Source organism: Blennius ocellaris, assembly GCF_963422515.1.
Source record: "Blennius ocellaris genome assembly, chromosome: 10".
Lineage (NCBI taxonomy): Eukaryota > Metazoa > Chordata > Actinopteri > Blenniiformes > Blenniidae > Blennius > Blennius ocellaris.
Genome location: NC_137659.1, coordinates 6,548,887 through 6,568,578, shown reverse-complemented (window position 1 = coordinate 6,568,578; position 19,692 = coordinate 6,548,887).

The window sequence follows — 19,692 nt, the reverse complement described above, 5'->3', positions numbered from 1 at the left end:
TGAAATGGGACCTAATGAGAGGCACCTCAGCCACCGGGCACCAATGGAAATCACTATTGTCGTCCCAATGCCTTCTTTATTGTTTTATTTTTGTCTTAATGCCCAATGGTCAATCTTTTTTTTTTTTCTAATAACATGATGATTATCTCTGTGGGAGCTTCTTTTTTTTTTTATTTGAGATTGGTTCCATCAGAGATTTGATGAATTGAGCTGCTTTACAAACTTCTCATGTTCCCACACCATGCCAGACACTTCTACTGTGCAATCAGGAGAGCGCCCAACACACACACACACACACACACACACACACACACACACACACACACACACACACACACACACACACACACACACACACACACACACACACACACACACACACACACACACACACACACACACACACACACACACACACACACACACACACCATGTTCCTGACTGGATGCACAACATGCAATCTCTCCATAAAATTGCAGGCCTCAATCTTTTCCTGGGAGCAGGGATGTAATGTATATTGACTTGTTTTGATTGAAGCTGTTTGAGGGACATTTGAGAAAGTTTACTGGTGGGTTTTTTTTTTTTTTGTTCACCACTGAAGCCTTTGATATTGATAGGCAGGTGTGCAGAGGGTAATAAGTAGCCGGAGAGAGAATGCACTGACAGAACCCATTACCTTTGCTGGAGAATACTTCACATATTCACTCAAATCAGAAAACATGAGGATATAAATAGGAAAACGCTCATTGGAGCCAGTGCGGCGGCTGGAAAATTGAACATCGCCAGGGTGCTATATGTCTTCCAAATAGGTCTGTGACATTCTTATGTTCATGATATTTGCAGAAGAAAGCTGTCAGTCACCAGAGAACAAAATGACGTGGGCGTGACTACAGGCTGTGTTTTTTTTCCCCCTGATCTGGAGAAATCAGTATTCAAAACGAACGGTCCACACATATGTGGTGATTTACACTACAGTTCAGGAGGCTGCAGACGGAGCGTCTAAGGGGAGGCTGGTTCATTGCAATACTTCTCTCACCACAAGGAAGGTGGATATTATTTCTCTTCAGATTTGAAGAAGTGCAGACAGAATGCAAATTTAAAACAAAGCCTGGATACAAACGAATTAAAAAGCATAGTGATACAGAAAGAAGCTGCATTCCTCTGCAGTGTTTTTGTTTTGATAGCTGGATCATTTTCCTCTAAGGTCCATGTAAAATATCTCGCACTGGGATTTATTCAAACTTGCACATTTTCAGTGAAGCTGCTATTTTTCTAGTGTTTTTTAAAAAATATATTTCTATTGTTCCTCTTCGCAACGGTCAATAATATCTATGGTCATGCACATATTTAATTTGTAACAGGTACTGTAATAAATGTTACGATAACATACAAATTTTATAACATAAGAGTTGCTTGTTTTCACTTAAAATTAGACTTTAGAGAGATAATAAATGGTGTAATCATTAAAGTTGTTGTAGTTTGAACTTGAGGAACATTTTTCATTTTTTTAAATATTTTTTTAAATAATTTACGCTTCTACTCATCTTTTCTTTGGAGAGACATGGCTTCTCTGAACTGCTCTTCTTTTTAATAGATGGCCTTCGATTGTAAGATGTCTTATTTGTACTGCTTTCTTTTGTAGTCTTTTGCTTATCCCTGTCCCAACTCTCTTGAGATGTGCAATCAAATTCAAAATGAACAGATGCATTCTTTTTAATTTCATTTAATGTCCCTTGCTTTGGCATTAAATATGATTGCATTGCAAATCATTGCATCCTGTATTAAATTTACATCCTACGTATCGTCGCAACCTTTGTGGAAGTAGGTTCCTGACTGAGTCCTTCACTTGGACATAAAGTAAAAAGGTATCCAATCTTTAAAAGTAAAAACAAGCTCTTTTAAAGGACATTTCTTCTGTCTATTTTTGTTACTCAAACTGACAAATTCCATCTATCCTTAAATGGGCTGTGGATCAGGAATGTCTTGCTTCTCCAAATGCGCTCGGTTGTCAGTTATCTGGTTCACTTTCAGCCATGTGGTGACTTGTTCTCCCTGTCACTGGCAGCACTGACAGACACGCTGATGGATGCATGGAGGAACTGTCTTTTCTAGGTGTTATTGTCTCTTTCACTTCAGGTGAAATGAGTCCTGATGTTGACAAATCCCGCAATAAAGCTCAGAGAATTCCTCTCAAATGCAAATGAGTTTTAATGCAGAAAAATAAGAAGGGCAACAATCTATGGTGAAGAGTGGCCATTGCACATCAACCCTAAACAAGGTTTGATAGCAACAAGGTAAATAACTTTAATGGCAGCATCACCAATATCTCATGTCATATTGTGTCCACTACTATTAACAATTGTTTTTAAAAATCAACATTTTCTTTGATATTTGTACCATTTGCTTGGTGTTTTGGCCAGATTGGCACCTCTTGCAGGCCGGTTTTGACCCAGTGGCCTTATGTTTACGTCTGTTTTCATGTCTTCGCGTCATGTTCCATGATGAGGTTTTGTTGGACGTCTGCCTTGTCCATGAGTTTCCCCCCCCTCGGGTGTCTCACCTGGGTGACTCTTTGTGATCAGCTGTGCCTCTTTGTCTTTCTGCGTGTTCACATGTGAGTCCTCACTCTTGTTAGTTGCGTAGCGTCTGCATACGTGCGCTCATGTGCTTTCTGTCTGAACTCGTTTGTGCCTCTGCTTGTTAGGAATAATCACCTGGCAACAAACCCAACCTGTCTGACTTCATCCGACTAAACCGTCATCCATCGGCGTGTTTTTAGTTTTCAGCAGCCATTGAATTTTTCTTTCTTGTCCACTCCGAAAATCAATCAAACTTGGCAAGACTCTGTCTTCTCGTAACGAACCACATCACAGTGGTGAGACATTTAATTATTTCTCTTGTCTTCTCATCCCAGTTAATCAAATAATGAAGGCTTCATTATCAGTGGTCAGTTGCAACAGCTTTGAATTAAAGAAGCTCCTGGACATCAACGGCATGCTTTGTAGACTGTCTGAGGCGTCCAATTAATAATTAAAAAAAAGATCTAATTAGAAATTAGAATAATTCCAGGCATGGACATAAAAAGTGAATGTAGCGGTACTTTGGATGTCAGTGAATATCTCGATGGACGTAATGTAAAACCGCGTTTAAGGACCATTCCTGATATTTGTCCATTACAACACACCAACATTTTTCAGGCAGAAATAAGAACTCTTGAATGGTTATTTCAGTCGCTGGGTTGTTTCAAAGAGTAATTCTTGGCTCTCTTTTCGTTCTTTCCATGTTTCAGTGAAATTTGATGAGTTCTGATGTGGTTTCTGATCAGTGGTATTTTCAGAGGGAAACTCCCTCGGTGGTTCTTGGCTTCCTCTGAGACTTGGAATGAGTCTCTTTTAAAAAAATTCCTCCACCACAATTACAAGGCAGACATGCAGCGGGTCAAAGAGAGGACAACAGTGACTGTAATATCCGAAACATGAATCATATTTTCATCGCTACAGACACTGAAATGGCAGGAGGGGAAAATAAATCACAAACTGCACAGTTCAGACTGTCTCTTTTGGTCGCAACCTGACATCACCAATTTGTTTTCACTTTTTCACTTTTCAAAGATAAATGGCTGCAAACCAGGACACCGATGTGGCGAAAACAATGCTCACATTGAGGGAGGAGAAGAACCGCAGTCAAAAAAAGATGACAGGGGACACTAACTTCGCAATCAACTGCTCCTGGCAAACTGTCTCAGCTTAGAGAAATGCTGGTCTGACCAAGACTGAACAAAACAGCCCCACAGATCCCCCACAAAACTGAATTAAAATCTCATTTTAAAGAAGAAAAAAAACTGCCTTGTGGTTTTCTAAAGCTTTGTACAGATGGCTAAGTTGCCATTTGAAAACTAGATGCATTCATATTTCACAGACAAAGACATAACCTCGTCTGAAAACATGGGCCCCCTGTCAAGTGGAAAAAAACATTACATGGTCCAACAGTTTATTTTTACTATTCTGCCTACAAATGGGGAGGAAAAGCCAAAGGATACCAACAGCTCACAAAGTCTGCCACCAGCTATTAAACATGGCGGTGGTTCTCGTGGTGATATAAGCAGCCAGGGGAAACATTAGGTGTGATGATTGCTCTGCATGCTCATATAACAGCGGAGGAATATGATATCATTTAATGGAAGTACCCTGTGGTGCACAAACGGTTCTCTGATGGCATTCCTGTGTTCCAAGAAAGGGCAGCGCCTCAGTATGCACAGTGAAATCGATTCAGGGACAGTTTGTTAAACGCTGCAGGCCAGTTCTATGGCTTTCAGTCTTCTTATACTGTGACTCAGGTCATCTTCCAGTCCCAGGGTCGATCGGTCAGTCCAAAGTGTCCCTGAACCCCAAGTGTCTCTCAACGGAGTGCAGCTCTCACTGTGAGAGTGTGAAAGATCTTTTCATGCACTTTGTGGGGGGGCTCAAGCTGTGAAATGCACTGCAGAAATAAGTGCATTCACTATTTATTAAAAATGTATCTTCTCTTCTACTTTATCCAATATGAGGTCACATGGCGCAAAAGCTGATCCCAGGTGATGACGAGGAAAAGGCAGCAGAACACCCTTGACAGGTCACTATTCCATTGTGTGCAATTTTAGGCCACGTTTACAGGAAGCTGGGTATTTACAAAAAATTGTATTTGTCCCTCTGTTTTCAAAAATAATGATTTACGCAAACCCACATAAAAACATAGTTAAGAGCGACTAAAATCGTTAAGAGCTAATATGAGCATGCTAAACCTATAGGAGAAACACAAAGCCTTGCCTGCCAATCAGAATCCTGGAAAATCTGAGAAGTGCTTCCTGTTCCTTCAGTAATAATCCCACGTTGGTCGTTTGTTTAGACACATAGAGAAGTGAAGCGTCTAATAAACATTGGCATTAGAGTACAAAACAAGTAAAATACAAGAAAATGACTGGGGGTCATATCAATCAATGTATAGAGACATATTGCCTGTATTTTCAAAGCAGTAACTGTAAACAGGTTGGACATGTCAAGGGGATGATGCTTCTGTTGCATAATGTAACATTAAACTCCTGAGTGTCTATGTGGAAATGGACTGAGTTTTTCCAATTTTTCAATTCAACTCCAATAAACGTTATTTTTATAGCGCCAAGTACAACACAGTCATTTCAATGTACTTTTACAAAGAAAACCCAACAATTCCACACAAGCAAGCAGCAGCAGCGACTGGGAAAGGAAAAACTCCTTTCCAGAACCAGACAGGTGGCGGCTTTCTGAGGATTACTATCGCAACAGCACGTCATCAGTGGGATAAAACTAACCTGATTCGGTCTAAACCATCCAACGTTTGATGAATTCAAATGGGAAGAGTTGACAAAAAGCAGCATCGCAATGAATGCTTGGTCACCACAAGGCGCTTCAGTTAACACCTCCTACTGAAAACCCAAAAAGTCAGAAGGACTGCGAGGCCCTGCTTTCACTTTTCACATTGGCTGGAGTTTTCAGATATGTTCATTTTCAGCGGCTTTGTAAAAGCCCCAAACACAGTGAAGCATCATCATTTTCTCTTGTTTCCATCGTCGCTTAACTTTAAATGCTTTGCCAGAATACACAAATAAAATATATTTGTGCACACAGAAAATCAACCTGGGAGTACCATGGTTATACACCAGGAGTGCTAATGACGATGCCGTCACATGACCTGGGCTTCAATAATACAGCTGTCAACCTGTTACATGAAGATCTATTGCACTATGTTGCTTTAGTTTTTAGTTTTTTAAAAGGTACTTTTAACATACCAAGTCTCAAATCGTTGGAGTGAATCAACATCACGGATGCTCATGATCCGCAGCTGGAAGTCGTGCATTCATGTAACACACAGGAAGTTGTTTATTTCTATTTTCATGAGCTCAGCTCTAAAACTTGTCAGTTGCCGGGATGGAGGAGGCGTTCTTTTCTTAGATACAGTAACGCCTCAGTCAGTGTGGGCCGTGCCTGCATTCAGCTACCAGGTTATTATTAGATGTTGGTCTTTATGTGCTTTTATCCTGTTTAGTAGGTAAACGGCATTTCTTTTTAAACGGAATCCTCCCCCCCTTTTTTCCCTTTTTCAGCTCCTATTTTCTGTGTTAATTTGCTGTTTTACATGAAAAATGTCTCACTGGCTGCAGGGCCACGATGTTCTCTCATCCTCTCTCATTTGTGGGAAGCTTTTATTGTCAACTCATCTGCTGAAAACGTCAAACTTTGTTAGCAAGAACAGGGATTTTGTTGCAAAGAAGCCACCACACTTCATCTGTCTGACCTTGTAGACATCTCGCACTATATGTCTAAACTTAGTTTCACAATGGATTCTGCTTACGAATTTCAGTCCCTCGCTCAGGCAGAAATGATTTGCATACATTAAAATTTAATTTCCCATCTTCATGTTTTCTCTCTCTCTTTTTCTTTTTTCTTTTTTAATTACCCCTGCCTGGATTCCTCATCGCGTCGGAGTATGTCTGTCCTGGAAATGGTTAACTTAAATCTTTTTTTTTTTTCCCAGTGCATTAGGCCAAATTAGTTCATTTCAAATGTAAAAATTAGCATACAGATTCTCAGACTGAGCTGCGGGAGGAACGTCATGAAAACGGGAGAGCGAATAAATTTAGGTGTGTAATCAGCAAGAACAACAAACAGGAAATACTCGTCAACAAACGGCAGCATTTCTCTCCAATCAGACGCTTAACAGTCCTACTAATCTGCTCTGCATGCTCTTCACATTTCGATGATCCACGCTAAAAGCGCTCCCGCGATATGGAGTGCGCGGTCGGCACTTAAATGCGTGCGGGGGGGCGAATTTGCGGGTGATGGGTGGGGCACATTGAGATCCAAGAGAGATGTAATAGAAGTGGAGCCGCTCTGAGTGCAAACAAAACTCTCCAAACCAAGATAGAAATGACAGAATGGAGGGGGTGAGCGGGTGGAGGGATGGAGGGCTGCATTCAAACGCTATCGATTTGTTCTTCGGGTTAGAAAGACCAGAGGCTTGTCACTGTGGCCGAGGAATGGAGCTCCTTTGTATTGCTTCTTACATGCCCGCTCTGACAATGGCGATAACACAAAGCCCTATTTTATTCTTTCTCGCTCTTGTTTTTTTTGTTTGTTTGTTTGTTTTGATCAATAATGCAATTGCTCATTAACTTGGAAAGAAAAGACTACAATGTGATTATGTCTAAGAGCAATATGTCGTGTTTATGAAAGAATGTCGGCTCGTGGTTGCAGGCGGTGCGTCTAAACACGGCTAACTTTTCAGAACTGTTCAGTTTCTGCAGCAGCGATTTTAATAGGTCCCTTAAAGTGGCTTCGACAGCATCTGTGGGCTGGAGAAACTCCCCTCATTGAGCAGCCTGTCTACTTAAGACAGTGAAACAGATAAAGAGGCTGCCGTGGAAACGGACACAGAGGACCAGTGCGGTAACTGTTGTCATCTCTTACGGCGCTCTGTTGCACACGGCCCTCATCCGTAGGGTCAACAGCTGGTAAATGTTTAGCTGGCCAAACCCCGGCTGAGCACTGTTGACTTGCAGATGCTGTGGAGGAAAGTTAAAATTCACACCTCGTAAAGAAGAAGAGGCAGATGTTTGCATATTAATAGAGACGGGGGTATGGAGGGAGTCTGGCGGAGGGAGGCGTTACAGCTGCTCCATTACAGTGTACAGTGTACAGTATATGGCACAGATGGATGTACTCGCGTTTCATCTCATGAGTATTTTTGATCTGGATTCTTTCACATCGCCAGGCGCGTTCACTACGCAGACCTTTAAATTTAAATTTGAAAGTTTTTCTTACTTGTGGCGCAGAGTATACGTGATTAAAATGTCAATGTTTTCACCAAAAACAATGACAGAGAAAAACCAAGAAAATGGCGATCTCAACATAAAGCCGATTTTAATTAAACATTCTGGTGAAAAACACAGAGAAATGTCCCCAAAATGTCTCTTATAGCTGCTTCACTATGCATGTTTTAAGAAATTTGTCAATAATATATATGATATTGTTTTCGTTGACTTTTTTTTTTTTTGGCAATTTTCTCGCTGGTTTGATCAGATTGGAGCCTCTTCGGGCCTTGATGTTTGACACCCCTGTATTAGTTGTACATTACAAGCAAACATTTGGCAATATTATAACTCCATGAGCCGACAGAGAAGTGAGTTTTTTTTTTTTTTTAATCTGCATCAAAATCTGCCGCCCTGCTGTGATCTTAGGCTTATACAAAAGCCACAAAGGCCCATTGTTGTAGGTGTGCTTTGAATGTCACGTCTCTGAAAATGACTGTGAGGAATTGTCTGTCTTGGAGGTGGACGTAGAACAATGGTGCATGCAGGTGTTTCTGAATGCAACACACTATATCAGACACGAATCTATTGATTTGCTCATTCAACAGCTTTACTGGGCGATAAATCTCGCTTCGCAGGCGCACTAACCACAAGGGCAATCTGTTACCAGAGAACCAGGCCTTGATTGCGGAAAAACGCAAATGGGATACGCAGTATAATGTCCTTCAATTAGATTTTTTGAGAAATAGTTTTTTTTTTTGTAACGATGGTGTGTCATGGTAATCTGCACTGCAATCAGCATCCACTAAATGTTGCAGTTGGGCACGAAATCAGGGAAAATCAGAGCAAGTGAGGCTTTCACATGCTTCCGTCTTGAATGCAAATTGCCACATATGAAGACGCGGAGAGAAACTGTAAAGGGAAATTAGGCATTGTCGGCAGATAGATTGGCTTCCATTACTTTTGGGGTTTTGCTCCATGCAGCGTGCAACTTTAGTGACACACACACAAACACACAGAGGGAAAATGTCCCTACGCAAACATCTACTGATGGCAGCGAATCCACCCATCCCTCGAAGCTGCAGGCAGTTAAAGGCTGAAGTTACAGTCTAATAACCGTGCAGCTTCTTCCCTAGTCAATCGTCAACAAGTCCACCAGTCAACAAGATTAGAAGAGTTTGTGAGATTGGTGTTTTATGTTTAAATGTTTCCAATGCATTAAGCCTAATGGTTTAAGTACTAATAGAAGATTGACATTGAAATTACCCGTTTGAATTGGTGGCTGTCACAGTATGTGGTCCAGTGATGGCTTTGTACAATGTCGAGGTTTCCAAATAAAAGCAAACTTTGAATTAGATAACAAAATTAAGTAAATAAATCAGCAAGTAGGAAAAAAATAAAAAATATCAGTGGATAAAAACATAGTTAGAGCAGACCTCAGGGGGGCTTTTTACTGCAGTCAGTATTTTCTGGAAAAAAGTGGAGAATGATGAGGGAGCTGTCATTGTGCCAGACTGTGGAAATGTAATGCAGTGTGTATTTAATCTGTGATTAAACATGGTGGATGGTAGTCTAGGCACGTCTGCGGTGTCAGAGCTCCTGTTTCATACTATGCTCACCCGGGCACGGCTCACAGGGTCGTGGTTACACTTCAGGGAGGGGTGGCGACTGGATTGCTGCAAACAGCCCCCCCCACCCCACCCCCCTGCCCCCCTCACTCAACCACTCTTTTCCAAGGGGAAAGAAAGAGAAAGGACTGCGGAAAAAGACCCTCTTCTTCCCTTTTTTTCCCCCCCAAGTAGCGAGCGAGGAAGCGTGAGAACAGTCACTGCGAGGCTCCGGGAACATTGTATCTGTCTGTCGGATGAAAAGCCTGACAGCAGAAAGAGAGAATGTGAGGCCTTTTACCACACAGCCGCTCAATGAGAAGGGGGTAGGGAGGACGTGAAAGAGTTCACCACTTCCCACTAAATTAGATTAAGGTGAGTATTGATTGGGTAATAAATGCCGGTAGGCCCCCCGCGCTACGGCACCATCGACAACAGAAGCTTGCTTCAGCGTTTCCTCACCGCATTGAAAGCGGTAATGAAAGTACAGGACAACAATCTTATTACTGCGCATTTACAACGATGTATCACACAGCAGTAAAACAAAAGAGGGCAGCAAACGGCGGACGTTCAAACAGGACGCCGCCCAAGAGGTAGATAAGCCAAAGTGTTGGTGCTTGCAAACCTGCTGCCTCAGCAGTACAGAAGATGTGTTGCTTGATAATGTGGGGGGGGGGTGGGGGGGGTCGAATGCCTGCAGGTCCAGGAGCCAAAATTTGAGCCAAGACTTGTGTTTTGAACCCTGATGGCAAGAACTCTAGGACTCTCCATTAATCTGAGCTTAAGCTGCCGAGCTTCAAAAACAGATGATTGAGGAGGATAAGGTGACTCGGTGGGAGAGGAGGCGCCGAAGCCTTGGTGAGATAAGAAAAAAGTGGCAGCTTTACAGTACGCTGGATCCTCAAGATGGGACTTCATAGAAAAAGGGTTGTTTTCTTTTTTTTCTTTTTTTTTTTCCAATCTCACCTTTTTCCTTGAGCAAGAACAGCATGAGCTTCCTCCAGTGTCACCACAGTCGAGATGTTGATCATGTTTCATAATCACTCATTGGAAGAAAAACAGGGGGAACAAAATTGTCAGAAATAAAATCAAAATAAGCCCAAACTGTCAGACGGAGTGCCAGTTGTTCCCATCGCATGTTCTGTGCCATGGTTTACAAACACGACCAACGAATCCTGCTCGCAGCGCAATGTTCAGCATGTTTTCTTTGCTTCGATTTTCTGAATTACAATTAATTAAACAGTGCGTGTTAATAATTCAGGAGAGCTGTTGTTTCTAAAGTTTTTTAAATGCGCACGTTTGGATATTGTTAAGAGTTGGAAAGTTTCACGTACAACTTTTCTGAAAGACTCCGCATGCGCATCATGGCTACAGTACATAGCTCTTCTGCACATACTCAGTAGATGGACAATAACAACATTTGGCTTTGTCTGTTCGAATGTCTGTGTACTCCCATCATTAATGTCTCATGTATTGTTCTCTGCATCCACTAGTGGGCCCAACATGAAAACTAAACTTCAGGTTTTCTAAAGTTTCTGTATAAATGGACAACATTTTCAATGTAAATGCAAAACTTTTCTGAAACAAAAATGCAAAACAATGCGTTTTCACTTGAAGTGTTGTTGTGTAAACGAGGCCCAATACTTGTGGTGCAGACTTGCATGGGACCGGGTTTTTAAATCATTTAAGAGACACATTTTGTTGACTAATGTTCCCAATGTACTAAATTGTTTAGTTCTTGGATGAAGTTTCTGAAACGGTTTCTGGACACTTCTCACATCCAGCGGTCACCATCTTGACTCTGCGTTAAAGTAATAGGACAGTTCTGCTACTGTATGTATAAGTAATGGTAACTGGTTACAACTGCAGAAGCTTCTGTGAGCTTGTTTCTCAGTTGGAGGACTGCAGTGTTGTATTTGCAGCCCTGAATAAAAAATGAGTTTGCCTTCGTTGGACCTGTTGGTATTGTTGCCAAGGTGGCTTATTATGAGTGACTTTGGGCTGGTTTTGTCTGTAAAGCCGCTTGTAAATATCAGTAGTTGCAGGTTGCGGTTTTTTGGGGCTTGTTTTTACAATGTGTTTGTTTTTTGGGCTCATCTTTCATTTTTGAATCCCCAATACGCACGCACCCACGCACCACACACACACACACACACACAACAAACACACACACACACACGCACGCACGCACGCACGCACGCACGCGCACTCGCACACGCACGCGCACTCGCACACGCACACACACGTGTTTGTGATTGGCTCGAGTTTTGAGGGAAACCAGCAACCTCAAATTAGTGGCAGAGTGAATTTCTCTATTTCTTTTCTCATTTCAGGCAGATTTAAAGTAAAATGCAAGAATGACGAGGTGATTTCCTTACATATAAATGAGAAACGTCCGAGCCAAAGTGATCACAATGTGGACAAAAGAAACTTTTTAAAAACATTTAGATTCATTGAGAGAGCTTTCTCGCTCACTTTTAATTCCCGACGCCACTTTTCTTGCTTCAGATTATTTCTTTGTCCAGTTTCTGGGTTGTAGTTAATTTAAAAAAGATGATCTTCTACCATGTCTTATTCTGAATGCCTGTGCTTAAGTCAATTTGTTTTTTTTTCTGAGAGACTGAAATGAAGCTTAAAATGCCGGAATATATGTTTAAATTCCTGGAAGTGAGATAAAAATGAAGACATGTGTATAAAAACAACAAAAAATTGCCATTATCAGAGGTTTATTCAGTATGATGTTAAATGTTACATCATAATGTTCACGGTCAAGGTCGCCTTCTTGCATGCTGGTGCAAAATCACGTGATTTTAGTTGGAAATATTTTTTTCTCTCCTAACACAGCTAGTTCTTTTATAGAGCCATTGCACATTCATTGTACCCTGCAGTCTGTTTGAATGGTGCAGCGGTGCAACAGTGGATCGATCTGTTCTGCATCTATTGCGCCTGTGTGCCACCTTCAATGGTAGTAATGGAAGCACAACAGATGTGGTTCTGCGCAAACCAGTGAATCAGTTCAGTGTAACACATACGACACGCACACGCACACGCACACGCACACGCACACGCACACACATACACACACACACACACACACACACGTTTCATGTTGAGCCTCTGGCTTTTTAAGCTCACACTCCGGTCGGTGCGGGTTTGATTCTGACAAGACGAGAACTTGTTACGACGCTTTTGCAAAGTGTTTTTGTGGAGACAGCTAATGAGGACTAAAGTTGACGGCATAGTGCATCAAATATGGTTTTGTCAAGAAAGCGCCAATTGACTTGGAAGTGCCTGTATTCTGTATTCTATTTTTTATTTGTCGTGCTAAAATCCTAAATATTGATAAACTATGCATTTTAGTCGAGTTCAATATGGAGAAGTTGATGATGGCTAACAAACATCCCTTCTCTTTCTTTATGAGGTGAAAACATTAAATTAGTCACATGACAGTCAATAAGATGTTGTTTCAAAAGCCACACCTTTTTCAGTAAGTGCACCGATGCTGGTATGGAAAACAAAAAGTGATTTGTGTAATGCAGTGCTACAGTAAGTGCCCCAATATGTGATGCATTACATGTTAGTGCACTCACACAGCACATGATCTGACATGCAGCCTCTTTGGTTTCCTGTTGTTATCTCTTTATTGCCCAACTAAGGCAACTTTGAGAATGACTTTACATGCTGGATGGTAAATCCTGCCATTCTGCGTTTTATCGACTTCTAACGATAATTTCTATGAAAACTGATAGTTATGACCTTGAGTCCAGTTCTTTTTGTTGCCTGAACACACCCAAACTTAACCATAGAGGCAGAAGATGTTCATTAATCATTCAAACAGGTTGGATCATTTCTAAAAAGTTCTGAAATTACTATGATTTTTTTTACTCTTAATTACAGTGATCATCTTTATTAAGTGAAACATCACCCTGCATTTGCTGGATGAGGTCCAATCAGAAAACCGACATGTTGCCTTATTTTAAAGCAGGGGTGTCAAACATGAGGCCAGTTGGCCAAAACCGGTCTGCCAAATTCTCTAATCCAGCTCGCAGATTGTAAAATTTTCAAAGAAAACATTTTTTGTTTTGGTTTTTTTTACAATTCACTATATTTTGCAAGAGATGGGGCACCATTTTACCACTCAAATGACATTGTTTTCTGTATGCGGCCCCAGAACTAACGTGTTTGGCTTCCCTGCGCTAACATTTTCACATTGCATGGTCAAGGTCAAAAGAATTTGATAAACTCTAAGGATCACCTCATTGATGGACCAACATATTTTTTTTTAATTTATTGGAGCTCAGACTGCTCTGATCAGTTGTGTTGCCAAAGGAGAGTAAGGCAATCCATGCAGATCATGTGATAATGTATGGGTCATATGACAGATGTAAGATGCGTAATCAATAGATGTCCTCATGCTTTCACTTTAAGTGCATCATTTATTATTCAGCAGCTTTATATATGCATATTGTATTGAATAGCCAGTGAGTGGGATTGATGCGCTATTGTGTGCCTCCCGGTAATAAAAATGTCCCACGCCTCGCTTGTGAGTGTGAAGTCTTCCTTTGCTCTCTCGTCAAGTGTTACATTGTTTTCTCTGATTGAGGGAAATGTGCGCCAAGGCTTTGCACCTCAGTTGCTGTAAGCATTTGCATTTTATGTTTTTGTCCCCTTTAGTAATCAGTATCTCGGGGATCTGCTTAATGGCCTGAGACAGTTTAGTCAACAGATCCCATGATAAACGGCCTATTTCTGCCCGGTTGCTGGATTATGCTTTCTGGGAGCAGTGCATCAACGTTCAACAATATGCTATTTCTGCCGGTGTGGAATTGCACTGGCGATTCGGAGCATTTAATAAAAACTCAATAAAAAATGATGCTGGTCATAGCGCCGAAGGCAGAGCAGCTAAATCTCAGCTAAAGCGTGCATGGAAGCCGCCTCAGTGCCTGCCTGTCTTCCCGTCATGAAAACACTATTATGTTTAGTCATTGAATTTTATGATTACACATAACAACTTGCCAGATAGGGAAATATGACAGACACAAAAGCCAATTACAGTAGCCCGACACCTAAGTTTGTTTGTTTTAATTTATAGCATGCCTATGCTGTTGGCTGCTGGCAGCGGAGCATGAAAGGCCAAGAACTGATTTATGCAATATGGTTTATAGTCAAATTACGGGGTGGATTGTTTGACGTTTATTCACACATCTGACCAGACTTTGATTATTTGAACATGTATAAATGAAGTATGGGAGGTAGTTTACGGCATTTTGTACTCATAGGCCCCGTTTCCATGACAATATTTGTGAAAATGCATTGTTTTTGCATCTTTGTTTGAGAAAAGTTTAGATTGAAAGGTGCATAATTTACACGGCAAAGGCAGACACCCTTAAACCTATGGAGTTACCACGCTAGGCCATGTGCTGTCGATTGGTTTTTGCTGTAAACATTAACAATGGGAGTGCACAAACATTTGTCTGGATAAACGACCAAGTTGGATTCTTATTACGGTGACTGTCAACTGTAAAAATAACAAGTCCCAGAGGAATATCACCTTCATGACACTGGAGGCCGCCATTGTTGTTATTGTCCATCTATTGAGCATATGCAGAGGAACTATTTGCTACAGTTGTGGTGCCCATGCACAGGAGCAGCATGACGGCGACAGAAAGCTTTCAAAATATTGCGTTTTCAGTAGCTCCAATCACATTTCGTCATATAAACGGACACCTAAAGGTTTTGCACTTTCACTGTTGTAAACGGGGCCTTCCTTATGTAGATAAGAGCTCAAATGAGCTTCTTTTCCCACAAGTACTTCAGCACAGCTGCCGAATCGTGTCTCTTGTCAGGGAAAGTTGAAGTTGATCCCCTGGGATAGTGGGGCTGTAACCTCAAGGGCAACAAATCTTTTTTTGGCTTTGGCTTGCATATCAGGGCGGATTAAATTGTGCCCAATATCATTTCAGAATTTTGTCTCACACTTAAATTAGACTGTTGTAATCACAGCTCAGACACATTTCTGCGTGCTTCCTGGTGGCTCCCAGCAAACCATTTGCACTCCCAAAACAGGTCAGCGGGTGTGCACTGCGTGATGAGCAGGGGGCCGGCAAGGAAGACGTGCCATGGAATTCAGCACTCCCTCAATACTGGAGCCGTCATACAATGGACAAGCTGCACATTGGGTCCCGACGCAAACCCACGCACATAAACGTGCCGAGAGGCTCCCGGTGGAATGCGTGACCCTTGACCCAGATACTTCGAGACAGTAATTAAAGGCAGACAGCATATTATGTGACAGTGTGCAGTTGGTCAGATGGAGATCGAGTAAGACACGGGAGTAAGGGGCCCTCCGGGACCACTGCGATATCCAAAATAGACCTCGGAGATTTGGGGCCACTGCTGAAAAGCGCTCACACTTGTGGAGGAATGTCACAGCTTGCCATGGTTTTGTATCAATCCAGCCAGCATCTCTTTCCATAATGATGAAATTCCTGAGACTGTGAAGGTTAACTGGCGTCGTCCACTATTCAGCCTCTCCCAAAGCACGCATCACATTCCTACGGATTCATCTCAATTGGCTTTGAAGGTTTCAAATAACTTGGTGTGCTCGAGGATCAAAAACAACACCAATGGAAACTGCTATCTATTTGTTTTATGTTCTGATTGTCCAAGACCAGTAATACAAGTTAGACCTTTTCTTGATTCTCTCAGTTACACAACAAGGGCAGATAGTGTGAGTATCCTCACTGTGCAGACTTGACCATTCTCGTCTCAGGTCATTGTCTTGCTGCGTAAGACAATGAGCCTCATTACAACAAAAGTGCATTATTATATCTTCCACTGCTCCCTCGACTCGTGTTTGCCAGCAAGCAATATTAAAACTTACAGCTGGGCATTTTATCAGCTGTTTGGCAGACAAGGAGTCAATTTGGCGGCATTGTTTCGGAAGAGGAAAATGACGTGTGGCTCCTGTTGGGGCGGGATAATACGGAGCAGAATTGTATTGGCACAGGAGAGTGTGGTTAACTTCTGAGTCATGCTGCAGATTTGGAGGATTAGAGGAAGAACAATGAGAGTCTTTCAGGGGCTGAGATAAGCATATTGTGAAAATAGATGGGGCAGTGATGGTGCCAGAAACTTTTTTTTCTGGACTGACAGATAAGAGATGGAGATACAGACTTAGAAACTGTGTGAACTGGGGGGGAAAAAAATTAATTAAACACTGTGGATGTGCAAAATCCCTCTGAAGAAGAAAACATCTCATTTAAGCTGGCAATCTGATACAGCATCAAAAATGACAGCATCAGTAATTAAATCAGAAGCCAATAACCTTTTCTTTTCTTGGTGTGGGAATCAGACGCGGCGATGTCCAGTGCAGGTTTAAATGAGACGAGGAGCGGTTCTTCTGTCCGTCTTTGCACCGAGCACCGTCCGCAGTAAAATACATCATCTGCTAGCTGCTACCTGGGGAATGATGTTCATTACGTGTGAGCTCTTCCTGGCACCAAATACATCTCTGTGTCTCACAAATGAACCCAGTGCCAGCCTACAGACTTGTTTTGACGCAATTTGTCATGCCAGCTTCATTTGCCCCGTTTAAAGCAGCAATTAGAAATTGGCTGCACCGGCTAGGCCCTGGGGTAAGTCACGCAGACACAGCGCTCGACCTTCGTGCCCGCCGACACCCGGCTGCCGGTGGCCGTGTTGACGATCAAGAGCGCTACATTCTCGCAACCCTGAAGGACGCTTGACATGCTACTCCCCTCGGTGTAATTCACTGATGCATTCTGCTTCATTACCATTTCAAAATGCAGCATTACCTGTCAGGGCTCTATTGGGAGCCAGTGTTGCTACACTCCCACACCCCCAGTAACAAAGGGTGCTGCCTCTTAACACATAGATTGTCATTAAACGAAACCGGAGCTATTTGTAGGTTCATTAATTACACCCTTTCACACACCACTTCCCTCCGCCTGGAACAAAGGGAAGGTGAACGAGGACTTCCATTTTTGCTGTACATCAATGTCAGATTACAGCCATCCCGGCTTCAACTGGGGTCTCTCTCGCTCTCCTCACGCCCTAGAGATGTGCGATTAATTATAATGAAAGGGGGGGGGGGGTGAAAAAAAAAGTGACATTGATGTCGGTGTGTATACACTGTCACCTTAGACTTTATGCAAGAGTCATGGCCGTGAAATTGGAGGAACTTGCACGGAATTTTTACGATCGTCACACTTTTGCTGTGCGAGGGGGAGGTTCGGTCGAAGTGTTGCCCATTTTCCCCAGACGACTGGATGCTCTCCTGCAATTAGTTTTGCAGGGTGATGTCGGTACTGACTCATCATCCCGGTATTGTTTGGCTCTAATGAGTAACTGGAAGATATCTGGTTGTTTGCCACGGAGCGTGATACTTTGCTGTACATTAGGCACTCAAGACGATAAAAAAAACTGGGCAAAGCACAGCTGAAGGAAGATGGGAGAGGATGCAGTTTCCCCACTTTTCATAAACATAAGCTAATGAGCCACTGAGAGTTGACCAACAAACACCACTCTGTCTGCTTTATGATTGTTCTGGGATTAGGTTCGGCTCCGGTAAGAGGAAGGAAATATGGACTTTGCTTTGTCGAACGGAGCCGTGCACCCTGCATGGTGGGAACTCACATGTATAGGCTAATCCACCATCTTTACATATGTTCAAATCAGCATGTAATTGCTATGACTAATCTGTCACATTTAACATCTTAATTAAAATAATAAATCATAATTTCCCCATGCATCACTCTCTCTATTACCACTTGAAATTGCTCTCCGCCATAACGAATCACAAAGCCAACAAAGCTAATGAAAGTATATCAAACTACATCCCCTTGTTGAGTGAGACAAATTTGATCCATATCTCTGAACACACACCAGCTGTCTAAATACATCCTGGAGAATCAGGGCGTCTTTATAGATACTGTTGAAGACAGGTGAAATAAAGAGGAATCAGAAGACCGGGACAGCTCCTTTTACTGGATTTTAAAAAAAAAAAGAAAAAAAAGAATTTCAAAGGTCGTCAACCATGGTGCATTTTAGGAGAACTGCCCTGCTGCAGCAATAAACCTCAATGCACTCACATCTGATAAGCGCTGTGGGTTTTAGCCCCGATTTATGGCTTCATTAATCAGCAAGCCTTGTATTTTCCCAACCTTGGTAAATATTGCAGGGTTATCTCGGCACATCTCATTGCAGATGTGCATTTAAGGATTTCTTCAAGCAGCTGTCACTCAAGTTAACGAAGAAACGATCAGAATCAAGCTGTTACACGCGACTGTATATTTTATAACCTGCTGCAAAGTAACAGCTTCTCCTCTTATTTGTATTCAGCCGGGTTCCTAAATATTTACTGAGACTGACATGTTCCATGATAAATAGCCATAAACTGGAGAACATTCCCATTATATAGGCTTTAATTAAATGATAGTTTATCAGTTGCATGGTTATTTCCTCTGATGTGGAAATTGAAAATGACATAAAAAGCAGCACCATGCTGCTGTTATTGTTGGATATCACAACCACAGTACTGCTTTAACAATTGTGTGTGCTATACTCCACTAATTCTAAGTATTTTTTCATGAGAAGCTAAACAATGTAGTTCATGGTAAATATGGGAAAAAGTAACTAGATGACCAAAAATTGTCCACATGGTAAAAACATCAACCTCTGTAAAAAAAACAACAACAACAACAAAAATAGATTATTCTAAGAAAGGAATGAGATGGGAGCACAGTTCTGCGTTTGATCCTTTGTGCTCCCTTGGAAGGTTATTGAAAGTCTGCTGCTGTGCTTGAAGCAGGAGGGTCACTTTTATTCTTCAAAAGTAGATGCCAAAATAACCCAGAGGGCTGCATCTGAGGGTGTTTGTGAGTGAGGACCTGTAGATCACAGTTTAATGTTCAATCAGATGACTTGAGGATGGATCCAGCTGTTCTTTTCGAGCTCTCGACACAAAGATCTTCTGATTCTGACACAGAAGTAACATGTGACCAGACATGTGGTTGTAAGATCCCCATCTTTCAAAGTAGTCATAAATATGTTCAAGCAACATTAGCCATATGTGAGGAATGGGGAACGGCAACAAGTCCAAAAGATGATCCATGCACATAGAAAATAAAAATAAGAACCACTGTCGGGTCTCGAGGGACTCGAGGTGCTCCCAGGTGTGAGTTCAGGTTACAGGCTGGACCTGTCGCCTCTCACAGGACAAAGGAGCGAAATCCACACTGG